Raw genomic sequence first — 14,556 nt, 5'->3', positions numbered from 1 at the left:
GAATGCAGCCGACCGAGGACGACAATGCAACATCTCTTACACAACGAGTGACATTCACAATTGTCCACACTGCAAGGTCTTGCATTCCCTTGACATCATCTGAGCCGCGCAGGATCCCTGTTCCCTGGTGGTCAGAGGACTGCAAGACGGCAATTCTTAGGCGGAAGCGGGCGTTCAGGGTTTTTAAGCGTTTTGCAATGACCAAAAACCTCATCGCTTTTAAAAAGGCCAGAGCATTGGCGAAACGCACAATACGCGAGGCAAAGCGTGCATCATGGAGTGAATATGTAAATGGTTTAAATCGTCACACCCCACTGAGCGCAGTGCGGCAGCGAGTTAGTCGCATTTCCGGTACGAGCGTCTCCACTGCAGTTCCGGTGTTGAAAGTGGCGGGAATCACGAAATTGAACACACAGGAAGTTTCCAACAAAATAGGTATCGCATTTGCAGAAAGGTGCCGACATGGAACAGACGACCCACGCTCTATTCGTTACAAGGAACAAAGTGAGAAGACGGTAATCAATTTTAGAATTCCTGACTCAGAGATTTATGAGTACAACCAACCATTCACTGTCATGGGGCTCTGCACTGCTCTTAAGAGAGCTAAGAGTGTGTCGCCTGGAATGGAGTGCACAATGATATCACCTAAAGAAGGAGTCCCTTCATGCCTTACTTGAACTTTTCAACTACATATGGTTGCAAGATGACTTCCCGGAGTCGTGGCGGGAGGCCATTATAGTCCCGATACAGAAGCCCGGAAAGGATGGTTCTGACCCACTGCACTACCGCCCAATTTCGCTGACTTCATCCCTATGCAAAGTGCTAGAGAGGATGGTAAATGGTCGTCTTATGTGGTACCTTGAAACTCACGGCTGTCTTTCCAAAGTGCAATGCGGGTTTCGGAAGAACCGATGCACTGCTGACCACTTAACGATCTTAGCAACAGCTATACGACATTGTTTTAAACAAAGACGTCACATGATAGCAGTCTTCTTTGGCATTGAGCGGGCTTATGATACCACCTGGCGCTATGGCATTCCAAGCAAAGTACACAAGTGTGGACTCCGAGGTCACATGGCACTCTTCATTGAAAACTTTTTACGTCGTCGATTTTTCCGCGTCCGAGTGGGTGGCGTGATATCCGATCGCTATGAACAAGAGAACGGTGTTCCTCAAGGGAGCGTCCTTAGCGTAACCCTGTTTGCGCTGATGAACGATGATATCGCCGACTGTCTGCCACCTACCATTAATCGGTCACTGTTTGTGGACGACTTTGCCATCTGGTGCGCAGCATCCACAACGACGTCTGCTGAGAGGCAGCTGCAGTTATGCCTGATTCGACTAACTGAGTGGAGCCTTGAGAATGGCTTCAAGTTTTCGACCACCAAGACTAAGTGTATGCAATTCTGCTCACGGATTAGAGGCTGAAGAGACCCGGAGTGGCGACTCTATAATGCCACTATCCCAGTTTGTAACGACATCTGTTTCCTGGGCCTCACGTTTGACCTTCGGCTCACGTTTAAGCAACACTTTAAGATAGTTAAGACTAAGTGTCTTAAGCGCATGAACCTCATGAAAGTAATGTGTCGTATGACCTTTGGAGCCGATAGAAGCACCCTGTTGGACTTGTATAGGGCCCTAATTCGATCAGTCATCGATTATGTCTACGATAGTGCTCCTACATCTTCAAAGCAGGTTTTGGACACAATCCACCATACGTGTGTTCGTACAGCCACTGGGGCGTTTCGTACGACCCGAACAAGAAATTTGCTGGTGGAAGCGAATGAACCGCCCTTGCCTCTCAGGAGACGACTTATTTTGAATTACGCTACAAAGGTTTCACAATTTCCGGATCACCCAGCCTCTAAGTTCATCTTCTCTCAGACGTTAATCCGTTCTTTCTTGAGGGGGCGGCCCACGTCATGGCAGCCGATGTGCCTGCGCGTCCGGGACTGGCTGGACGAGGCGGATATTACGCTGGATGACATTGCCCCGCACACTCTTCGGGACCCAGCTCCGTGGAGACGTCTGAGTCTGAAGTATGATTTGGAACTTTGTCAGCATCATAAAAATGGCACTTCACCACGAGAGTTCCTCACCTTTTCGTTGGAACAGATCTCACAATACGCGAACTCATTACAACTATTTATTGACGAGTCCATGGGCTCAACAGGAACGGGTTGCACATTTTTTGCGGTGACCATACCGTAGGTACATGCCTCCCTCATCACATGTCAGTTTTTTTCCTCAGAACTGTTTGCTATTTTAGCAGCGCTTCAGTACGTTGCTTCTCATCCTGAAAGGGCTGTAGTCATTTTGACCGACTCACTCAGTGCACTTTTATCATTAGACCCGACGGCAATGTCGCGTGACCACTCATTTCTGACGCGCTCAATTTGAGGGGAACTGGAATGGCTGGGCAACACTTCCTGCCGTATCACATTTATGTGGATCCCAGCCACATAGGACAAATGGGAAATGAAAAATCCGACGCCGCAGCGAAAGCTGCGACGTGTGAGAGAAAACCAATACCAATTGATGCACCCGCTCGAGATATGAAGTGAGTCATTTCTAAATACGTGCGCAATACGTGGCAGCACATGTTCGACCAACATATTCACGCTTTCAGGGAAATCAAGCCCCAACTGGGTGATTGGGAATCCTCCCATCGCCGAAGCCGCTTCTAGGAAGTCGCCCTTTGTAGGCTTCGGTTGGGTCATACATATGCAACACACTCGTTTTACTTGACGCGTAGGGATGGGCCACGGTGTGATAGATGCGGGGAGCGGTCGTTTGTAGAACATGTCCTCGCCTCATGCCGGCGCCTTGAGACGGAGAGGCGACGATTTTTTTCATCCAGCGCCCCTTCATCGGTTACTCGGTCGAGACCCATGTAGTGAACTTGGAGACATACTCGCATTTTTAGCACACATTGACTTGGCGTTATTTTCACTCACCCCTCAGTGTAAGTGCGCCAGTGATACTACCTGTTATTAGTTGACAACATACTTATCGCGTCGTCGCAGAGGTAGATAACCGTCATCGAGTGGGCGCAAAATGGCCCCAATGCCGACGCGCCGTTAAAAACCAAATCACCACCACCATTTTATTTTCAATCTACATTTATGGAATCCTTGTAATTTCTGTACAATCCAGATAAAAATCTGACAAAGTTTCGGAGTTCTTACAGAGTGAAGAGTCCACGGGACCGTTGTAAAATGAGCGCCGGCGATTTATTTCATGTAATCATTTAACGCGTGATTTTGTCACTTTATTGACTATAAACTTAAGGCAGAATTGAGCTCGCGGTAGCCTCTGGCTTATATTGTGGACACAAAGTTAAAACTTTATGTATATATATATATATATATATATATATATATATATATATATATATATATATATATATATATATATATATGTGTGTGTGTGTGTGTGTGTGTGTGCGTGTGTGTATGTGTGTGTGTGTGTGTGTGTGTGTGTGTGTGAGTGTGTGTGTGTGTGTGTGTGTGTGTATGTGTGTGTATATTTAACGTCTAAGAAAAAATGCACTCAATAACAAATGGGTTTCGCGCGGCTTTTTTTCTTTTTTTTTTGGTAGGGCACTACTATCAAGGTTCTATGTTAGCCCTGTGCCCCCATACCAAAGCTCAGGCCACGCCCCTGGGGCCCGGGAAAGTTTGTTTAGCGTTCACCGCAGAGCACTTCGACACAGCGCACCGAGAAGAGAAAGATATGTTCTTTGCACTCTTGCATTTTGCCAATAGCCACATTCAAACTGGAATGCTTCTCAAACTTAATCCGTCACTCTCCAATTCTAAACACCGTCACTCGCTTTGAAAGCAGCCTGAACAATAAATCAAGGCCAGGTGCATATTTCATACAAGTCCCCCCGTAAAGGCCGCAGAGTCCCGCCCTCTGGCCCGTCCCCAGGAACATACCCCAGTGGCCACGGTGCAGAGTGCCTCGAGTGGCCGAGATCCACGACTTACACAGGATATGTGCCGAACTGATACGAACCCTTCCGTTGCGCATGCGCACCACCCCGCTATGGCACCTGGAATACCCGATTTGGAGCTTTTTCCATCGCTCGGCGGCCGCCCTCGGCTTCCCGAGCCAGCACGGACGCCACCTGCCATCTAGCGAGAGTTCTTTGAATCAGCAGAACCTTGGTGCACTTTGTAGCCAAGGCCCGCGCAACGCGCAAAGAAGTGCCTGTCTACCATACCAAGCGCCCGTACCATGTTGCCTCGGAACAACAAGCGGGTACCGCACCGCCGCAGAAGGAAACGTTTACGCAGGCAGGCGAATTGAAGGGAAATCACGTGAGCTCCCACCGCATCTTCGCATCCGACACATATTGCTTTAAATGCCTCAAAAACGTTTTTCAGCACTTTGCGCGTTAGGAAGCGTAGGATTCATGCATACGCAGGCTTGCACAGGTCAAAAGATCACATTTCGGAGCAAGATCGCAGGGAGATTTCGATGTGGTGCTCCGGCGCCTGCTCGATGGTTCGTCTCGGATTATTGAGACAAGCGTGACGCCATCATGGCACTCGACCATGTGGGAATTCATTCTCGTATCCCATACATTTGAACCATTCGCCACGGTTGCAAGTACAACGATCGGGCTCAGGGCAGTTAACTTTTAGTAGCTGTGCCCGGGGCATAGTTGGCAAACTCCGGATCAATTCACCGACGCATTGAGGTTACACGACACAGGCTCTTCCTCTATCGCACTGGTTCAATGGGGGATTGGTTAAGCTTTTCCACCACCAAGACTCGGCTGTGTTCGGCTACGACCGGAACATCGCGTGCCCGGCGTGGGTCCGACAGAACTGGTCGCTCCTCACATCCTGGCCCAATCGGCCAGCTATTGACAAGCTCCAGCCGATCACACAATGGCACATTGTAAAAAGGGGCGTGAACTGCGCATTGCGCAAGAGTCCGGTGACGTGTTCGCAGGTCCTGTACGGCAGATCATGGCCAGCGCGTCGGCTAGCGTTCCGCACGGGTGGCTGGCATGTCAGAGCCCGTGCGGAGCCAAACGGCTGCAAAATGGTCACATGGAGTCTATGTATTGGATCTTTCTTTGTTCTCAGCAGGGTCCATCCCTACCTACAGCCCAGCGTCGTACAAGTGTGGCTGTTGTGTTCGTCTCCTTCGGACACACCTCTGGACATCCACGGAGCACGAGGATGGAGCGATGGGGCATAGCGTTCTGTCATGGGACATTCAGAACCCGACTGGCGTCCATCCAGAGCCAACGCAAGTTTGAAACGCTGCAAAACGGTATGCAAAAGCTATAGATGCTCCACTTGCCATGGAATTAGCCGTTAACCGAACGTCGATGGCATGTACAAAATACGCACATAGCGCACGACAAAACTGGTCCAACCACGCACAGGTGGTGACGAACTAGGCTCCACGTTGTACTGAAAATCAAACTGAGGTCAGCTCGCAACGCGGACGCCGATCTCATCTGGCGATGACGATCCGCGGACCCGGCAAATCGGTAGTCCTCGGTCTCATGAGGTCACACCAACCGCCCGCCGTCGTCTCAAATCTCATAAGGAACGTGCGCCACCTCATATGCTATGGGGCCACGGACTTCTTACTCCGCGCAATATCCATCTGATATGGCCAAAAGCCGGCGCATTGAGCGCCACTTGGTGGCCCTCCGCGCATTTGTGCTTGCCGCACGTCACTGGCGGCGCCACCATCACCGCTGGTGGCACCCGATCCCAGCGTCGCCCGGATCGGCCGAGACAATGAGCTTGCCGCAGGCGCACGGCAGCAGTGTAAGCAGGCCACGCGTAACCTAGCGCTAGACAGCGTCCACTAGCGTCTCCGTGGCGACTCCGTCAGCCGCTGGCGCCTCCGGGGTACCTCCGTCAGCCGCTGGCGCCTCCGGGGCACCTCCGTCAGCCGCCGGCGCCTCCGGAGCGCCCAAGTCGGCGGCCGGCGCCTCAGGGGCGCCTCCGTCGGCGACCGGCACCTCCGGCGCGTCCCCATCGGCCGCCGGCGCCGCGCTGGCGTCTTGTTGTGACGTCGTGTCGCCTCCCTTGCCGTCGACCGGTGCCGCCGCCGAGTCGACGGCGCCATTTTCAGACCCCGCTTCGACGTGGGCTGGACCAGACTCCGCCGCGGGTATCGTTCGACTCTTCAAGCGGGCGTCCGCTAGTATTTTCTCCACATCCTGAAACATCGAACAGATATTGCTCGCCACATTAACATGGTAACATAGGTGGACACTGGTTTTCACTGATGCGGTACATTCATCGTTTAGACGACCAGATTGCACTAATGCAAGCACACAATGTGAACACTTCTCCATACGTTTTTTTCTCCTGTTCATGTAAGCATCATAAAATGTTCTGATTTTGCCACAGTGCTCAGGGTGTGATTATTTCATTGCAATGTCGAAATTAATTCAGAAAGTAGCCAGCATCATCTGTTAACTGGCCGTGTGCTCCCAGATGGCTAGGCTCCTCTGTGGTGTCCACTGTCTTCACATATAAGTAAAACAGGACAAGCTTCGGGCCCAAATATCTCAAAAATTCGTGACACTTCATCCTTAAGACTATTCCCGAGCATTCAAAATACAATCGGACAGTTCCGAGTGATTGCGTCTTACATGACTGCGGTTTGCAACAAATGAAATCCCGGAATCAAAACCAAGGAACAGTTTGCTAAACAAAAAACTTCGCCAGTTTGTCTCAATGACAGACGTTAACATGGATAGGCCAGTACACCCTCCCCGTCAGCGCACCCGGCGTAAAGCTAATACAAGGGCACTCCTCTCTCTGTCCGCAATCCCTCTTAAGATCTCACCTCTTCGTCTTGAGCGCCGATATACTCGAGCTTCGCGACGCGCAGCATATGCGACACCTTGCCCCGCTGCTCTTTGAACGCTTCAAAGTCCTGAGCATTTTTGGACTTTAACGAAGCCGCTTGGAGCTCCTGCTTCTTGCGAATCTCTTGGCAGATTGCTTCTGTTACCCAGGGTCGACTCATGGTGACTTCGTCCTTCTCCTGTTCCAAACACGCGACTATAATTAGTTTAATTCCTTGAGGTCCGCACAACACAAATGGATAACATCACAGCTATCCACGAATATGATCAGGGTAGGTGATGCACAGGCTGAGACAAGAAATTAATAGGCATGAACGAGCTTCGAGGCACCTGTCTCCACACAAAAGAATTTATCACCTGGCAGGCGTAAGCAAATTTATTGCTGCACGGAACAACCGCAACCAAAAAGGCAACAGAATGCCAAGCAAAAAAAAAACTTTTGATGACATGGTCCGAGACCCTACAGCTCACGCACTTGGGCCGTACCTTGTCCGTCTTGGCCCGAGCGTTGGCTCCCATCGCCTCGCTGCTGACGCCGTTCGGCTTGGTTGCCGCGGCACCCCGGCCCCGGCCGCGGCCACGCTGACCGCGTCCTCTGGCGCCGGCCGGAGCCAGGGTGCGCCAGCGCGCACCGTCGGCGACCGGCGCCACAGCGTTGCCCCTACCGACCGGCGAGGGGCCGCACCAGCCATGAGGGGGCGCCATGAGGGGCCGCGGCGGGCCGTAGGGGCGCGGCGCCGCCATCGGTCGCCAGGCGCGCGCCAGCGGCGGCGAGGCCGGCCCGCCGAAGCTGCGTGGTCCGCCGCGGCCCGGCTTCAGCAGCACGGGCCGCACAGCGCGCATCGGGAACGGCAGGCCTCGACCGGCGCCGCGGCCCCGGTACATCTGGTGGCGTCAGTCACGTCACATCGCGGCACAGCCTTCAGTGCCGATCCGTCCCCAGCTGCCTCAGACAGGCTCCACACACAGAAACACATGCTCAGTGCTTGTCACCCTTACCATTTTACAAGGCACCTTGTGAATGCATTGGCAGCAGGGCCAGTGTTAGCACCATGTGCTGCCCCAAGCTTGTCACCTGAGCTGTTCCTGACAATACACATGTCAAATCACTGAGTAAAACCTTTGTGGCAACAGCCCCATGTGCAGGACCCCTCCAGAAGTAGGTGTGTATATATGTGATTATATATATATATATATATATATATATATATATATATATATATATATACTAGCTTTGTCATGTAATGTGTCTCTTAAGGGATGCCTCTGTGTCACTCAACCTGCAATTAAACTCAACATGGTGAATGCATCTTGATATGGATGCTGCTAGGACAGGAAATATGAAGATAATCAATTATCAGCTTTCAAAATTTGGCAACAAAAACGTAAGTGCACACTGGGGGCACCACTACTCTGCCCATATGGCCTGGCTCCTCAGATCATTTACTGCTTTGTTTTGTGATGATACAAAATGATCCAAGCTTTAGTAGGCATCTTTACAAGTGACTTTTAACTCATAACTTAGCATGGCCATCATCAATTACATATTTGAGGTAGATTTATAACCAGTACATAATTCCCTTATCTGTCCACACAGATGTCAAGAACTGAGATGTACCAATCCCTTAGACTGCCTGCACCATGCCTGCAGTCTTACAATAGATTATATCTAGCATATTATGAACACAGGAATCCCCTACCCCACATATGCCAGAATCCTCATATGTGACATTTGTTTTCTCTTTAGAATCCAGGGTACATGCAAGTGACTCAGCTTGGTGAAGCTTGTCTTTGGATTTCATCTGGTTTTGAAAAAGGCACCTGAATTTCTCTTTGTGGCATCAACTCAACCAGCAAACAGATGGTCCATGGGTTCCAGTTTGTGAAAATGCTGCCACTGTTCTGAATCCCTAAACTAGACTGCTGAAGTGAACCTCATGCTCATATGCCACAAACTCAGGCCAGGCCAAATTGATCTTGACTGTTAAATAATTTTGGTGTGGAAAAGTTGTTGGTGTATACTTGCCTGGAATTTCATTTGAAATGTAATATCTTGAAACAATGGCTTTCTATGTACTTGAATTGAAGGTGACCATGAGCCTAACTCTAAGCACTCAAATTCACAGCATGCATGTGCTGAAATTGTTGATGCCCCTGCCCCCTTCACGTGGACAGGGTAATTCAGCAGACTGTAATAGGATGGCTCGCAGCATATGGTGGGAACTGTGCTAAAAAACAGGTGATCTTAGAGTCAGATTCTGGAGATAGCTGTGCCATTGACTACCATATGTTCAACTTATGCCACACAATTTTACGACCTGAAATTTCACAATTGGATGGCGGAGCCAAGGTTCACACGGCAGGCAATACTGGGTATGCTGATTTCACAGATCAGTCAAACCAGAAGGCCAAGCTGGTAGGTATTGATGTTTTCCAAATTGGTATAGTCGAAGGAGCTCAAGACAGTCTCCCTGAACATAGTTCATGTGAAATATCAGCCAAAGTATGACGTCCAGGCTTTTCCGTGACACATGAACGCAGCTGAATCACAAAATAGCCTTATCGCCATGGGGCTAGGACCTGGAGGCTAGATTGCAAAAACTATGCATTGCACTAGCCAACACATCAGCCATCAACATTGCTACATCCATTTCAGAGCATGTTCACCATAAAGCTGAGAGATGCAGTTAGTGCATAATGTCCACCAATTTAAGTGAACAGAGCCAATGTTTCAAGGAATCATGCTCTTGCAAATATGTTTTCAGGCAAGGATGCTTTGACAATAATTTCACACAAAAATGGCTTGCGAACTCACAACACCATCTGGTATGGACTAAATGGCAATATCAAACCCCTTTTGATGCAGTCAATGACATGGAATCGAGGTGTTTCACTCCCTCACACGCATTTTCGCATGGCTGCAAGTGACACCAGTTGCGCGCCAGTAACACCTTACCTTTTTGTTTGATGTGTTCAACAGAAAATATGATAAAAGAGCATTCAAACACAATCGTCGTGGTAATGGCCCCGTCTCTGTCACGGAACAGCTTTAGGCAACCGATGCAAAACTAGGTAATGAACAAATAGGTGCGCAACCCCCAACACCCAATTATCGCTCACAAAATTGATATCCAAGTGCGACACCGGTTGTCGCACTATCGCCATATCTGTCACAAAGCCCCCGGGCAATAGAGCAATAGAACACTATAATCGATCTTTGACATTTGCGCTGTTGGAGTAAGATAACGCCGAGGGCAAAATGAACAGTTCCCGATCTTTGCATGCTCAGCCCTACAGCTGCCTCGCAGATCCAGGCGTCGGATGATGCGCATTGGGTGCGTGGGTGGCGTGAAAGAAAACGATGCTGAAATGCAGTTGGGATGCTATATAAATAAGGCAGTGCGTATACACCCTCCAAAACGTAGGGCGGTCACGCACCGGGCTTATACACCCTCCAAAACGGAGGGCGGTTACGCACCGGGCTTATACACCCTCCAAAAATATCTCAGATGGTTGTACGTGTCAAGCGTACGCGCATTGGCAGCGTTGGAGGCAAGAAAGTCCAAAAATGCAGAATTTCGTGCGAAAAGTTGGTTCTATACGTGATAGACATCAAACGATCACTGTGGTATTGTAGCGTACCGAATTACGGCAGTGTTTCAACATGTGCCCCTGCCCGGTTTGGAAGTATAGCCAACTCACAAGTTGATTGCGACGCGCCAGGCAATATGTGTGGGATCGTGCCTGAAAGCCCGCCCAGCCAATGAACTCCCAATGCTCTGCACTGAGCGTGTATGGAGCAGGATTGGTGACGAGGATATTAATTTTGATGTGTTATTTTCCCACTCAATTGCCCGCCATAAGTTCTGAATCCCGCCTGAAAAGGGATGGCGTTGGACGCACCCCGATCAGTGGCCTAAATGGCTCCGTCGACTGGAAACGTGTCTGGCGATGGGTGTAAAAGATCTTGCCCGGAAAAAGGCCATTTGCTCCATTTTGCTGGTCCTGCAGTGTTTGATCAGCAAGAAACGCTGCCACAGCCCCCGCCTGTCGCGGGAGAGGGCGCAGATGATGTCCACCAAAAGGTGTGCAGGCAGCGTGGGTCATATTTTGTTCCACAGAAAAATATAGACGAGTGTGATGTGTTTGGCCAAATGACGCAAATGGAAGGTGAGTTCATTGACGCAATTGTGGTTCGCCTCAAGCACCCCGCCAGTACTTGTGATTTCACCAATTCCACCTGGGTAATCTGCCAGCAGATGATCATGGGAGTCAGAGATCCCAGGGTGAGGGAAAAGGCCCTGTAACAGAAAATGACACTCAAGGAATTGCACCCATTTGCTAGAGGCTTGGAGTAAGCATGAGCCCAAGCTTGTGCCATTGAAGCATGCATTCAAACAGATTTGCTGTGCTACAGGCAAATGTCCAGGCACAAAACATAGTGCAAAAATAAAAGCCCACCTCAAATGTGGTGCAAAAGAATATGCACCAAAGCAACCTGCCCAGTCACAGTGTTTTGAACACAGAAAGATGCTCGAGATGCAACAGCCCAAAACATGGCCAGTGGGAGTGTTCCTTTAAAAAGCAGGACCGCTTTCACTGTGGAAAACGGGATCACACTCATGCATGCCACAACAAAGGTCAGCATGGTTTTACCATAGTAAAACAGATGGCCGAGAACATTATCTGCAACCTCAGCATGAGAGCCCACCTGAGGAGCACCTCCTGGGGATTAACAAGCCTATACAGGAGACAACAGCAAATGAGAATCATCCAATTAAGATAATGGTGCAAGTGGATGGAAAGCGAGAGCAGTGGGAAGTTGATAATGGCGCAGCAGTGTCAGTGATATCCGAACACCTCTTCTGCAAGCTGTGGCCAAACAGGACATTGGAGGAATCCAGACAGGGACTGAAAACCTACACAGGTGAGCCCATCTCTGTGGTTGGGGAAGTCAAGGTGATTGTGCGAGAGAGTGACACAGGAGTCCAGGTACCCATGGTCATAGCGCATGGATCCAGCAAGCCCCTACTGGGTGTAAATTGGCTCTCCAAGGTAAAACTTAACTGGCATGCAATCTTCCAGGTGAAGGCCTCACTGGAGGAATAATCAACAATAACAATAATCAACCTGGAACAGGCATACTGGCAGGTTCCATTGTCAGAGGCAAGCCAAGACTACACAGTGGTTAACACACACACACGCACACACACATGTTTTTTAAGCGACCAGGCTGGTATATGGAGTTAGCAATGGTCCTGCTGTCTTCCAGCGCCACATTGAAACCCTGCTAGCTGACATCCCAAATGCCATGGTGTTTCTTGATGACATTTGTGTCACAGGTCCAAACGACGCTGCACATCTTGCTAATCTGGAGGAAGTACTGAGATGACTGGATCAGGAGAACCTAAGAATCAACCCAAGAAAGTGCCAGTGGTTCCTGCCAGGGGTCTCCTACCTCGGGGTGCGGATTGACAAGGAAGGTCTGCACCCAACAAACAGAAGGTAGCAGCCATGCGAGACGCCCGAGATCCTGAAAACGTTGGACAACTTAGGACGTATCTCAGCATGCTGAACCACTGCAGTTGTGCAGAGTGCGGCTGCTGCACCGTTTTATGCACTCCTGGGGAAGGACGTGGAGTGGCGATGGGCCGCAGAGCAGCGGGACGCCTTCAGGGCAACGAAGGTTCTTCTCTCAGAGGCTCACTGTCTCGCACACCCCGACGGCACCAGCCATCGTGTCAGCGGATGCCAGCTCCTATGGCCTAGGAGCTGTGTTCTCTCAGATGTCACCAGAGGAAGAACGCCCAATCGCCTTTGCCTCCCGCACTCCAAACCAAGCTCAAAAGAACTACAGTCATATCGACCGTGAATGTCTGGTTCTGGTCTTCGCCGTCAAGCGGTTCCAAAGCTTCGTGTATGGAAGACCCTTCACGCTCAAAACCGACCAGCCGCTCCTGGGGCTCCTCGGGAGAACCAAGAACCTGCCAGAAGCCGTCCCACCACGCATGGTGAGATGGAACGTCACGCTGAACGCCTACCAGTACCAGCCGGTACACGTCCCCGGCAGTCCAGAACAGCATCCACCACCAGACGCTCCCAGCCGCCTGCCAACCTCTGAAACGATGGCAGAGGCTGCAGTAGTTCCGCTCATGGAAGCCATCCAGATGCTTGAAGCTGTTGGTGGACTGGTAACTGTGGACGCTGCTCGAGAATGGACCAGAAGAGATGCCGTTCTCTTTGAAGTTCTGCACTTCACCCGGTACGGATGGCCCAAGTCGTCAGAGGTGTCGCCAGCATTCCTGCCGTACCAGTGGCGAAATGCCGAACTGAGTATCCAGGGCGATTGCTTGCTCTGGGGATGCCTAGTGGTGATGCCGCCACGGTGCGCCAAAAGGCACTCAAGCTCCTTCATGAAGGGCATCACGGCATTTGTTCTATGAAATGTCGTGCCCCCAGTCAAGTCTGGTGGCCTGGGATGGACTCAGACATGGCCGAGCTCACCAAAGTCTGTGATGCATGCCAGCTACACCAGAAAGCAGCGCCTAAAGTGCCCTCTCAACCATGGAGGTACCCAGACGCTCCGTGGGACAGAGTACATGTTGACTACGCTGGCCCTGTAGAAGGCAAGATGCTCCTGATCGTGGTGGATGCGTATAACAAATGGCCAGACGTCTGAATAACCAACGACGTCAGCACAACAACAACCGTAGACCACCTACGGATCACCGCCACACATGGGATCCCCGCAATGATCGTGAGCGACAACGGTGGTTGCTTCACCAGTAAAGAGTTTAGCGACCTCACAAGCGCCAACGGCATCCGCCATGTCTTCACCCCTCTCCTTCACTCTGCATCTAGTGGTCAAGCGGAAAACATGGTGAAGCTCGCGAAAACTGGAATTAGGAAGCAACGCCTCTCTCCCCTGCTCACGAAGCTCCAGAGGTGGTTGTTCCAATGCAGGAATACGCCACATACAGCAACAGGGAAAGCCCGAGCAGAGATGCTGTTCAAACGCGCTCCAAGAACGCGCCTGACGCAGCTCCACCCGTCGGAGCAAAGGCAGTACCGCAGCAGCACGGCGAGTGGTTCTGTCAATAGATCGTTCCGTACGGGAGACCCGGTCTTCATCACAGAAGTGACTGGCTCGGCCTATAAGTGGCTCCCAGGAACCGTGCTGGATGTCTGCGGACGGTCTTGCCAGGTTCTGTTGCAAGATGGCCGTCAGTTCCGTCGCCACTTCGATCACATACGTCCCCGTCGTACATCTGGAGAGGATGGACTGCTTGAAACAGAGAAGCACTTCGCACCTGGTTCGTTCCGTTCCGTTCCACAAGCACGTTCGTTCCGTCTGCGGAAGCTGTCAACCAGCCAGCGACGTCCGCTTTATCCGCGGAAGCTGAAACCAGCCTCGCGCAGCCCAGTGGCGCGCGAACGACGGAAACAACTGATCACGTTCCGCCGCCTGCTTGTCCGGTACGCAACCGGAGCACGCCAGAGCGCCTGGACTTATAGTATGTATCATTAAGCTAGTTTTTGCTAAGAAGAGAGGAGTTCTGGTACTGTAGCGCAGCGAATTCCGGCAGTGTTTCAACATGTTCCGCTGCGCCGTTTGGAAATATAACCAACTCACGAGTAGATTGTGATGCGCCAAGCCACGTGTATCGCATTGTGCCTGAAGGCCTGCCCGGCCAATAAAC

The sequence above is a fragment of the Pollicipes pollicipes genome, unplaced genomic scaffold, assembly GCF_011947565.3.
Source record: "Pollicipes pollicipes isolate AB1234 unplaced genomic scaffold, Ppol_2.1 Scaffold_3087;HRSCAF=3621_pilon_pilon_pilon, whole genome shotgun sequence".
Taxonomy (NCBI): Eukaryota; Metazoa; Arthropoda; class Thecostraca; order Pollicipedomorpha; family Pollicipedidae; genus Pollicipes; species Pollicipes pollicipes.
This window is presented reverse-complemented; position numbering follows the sequence as displayed.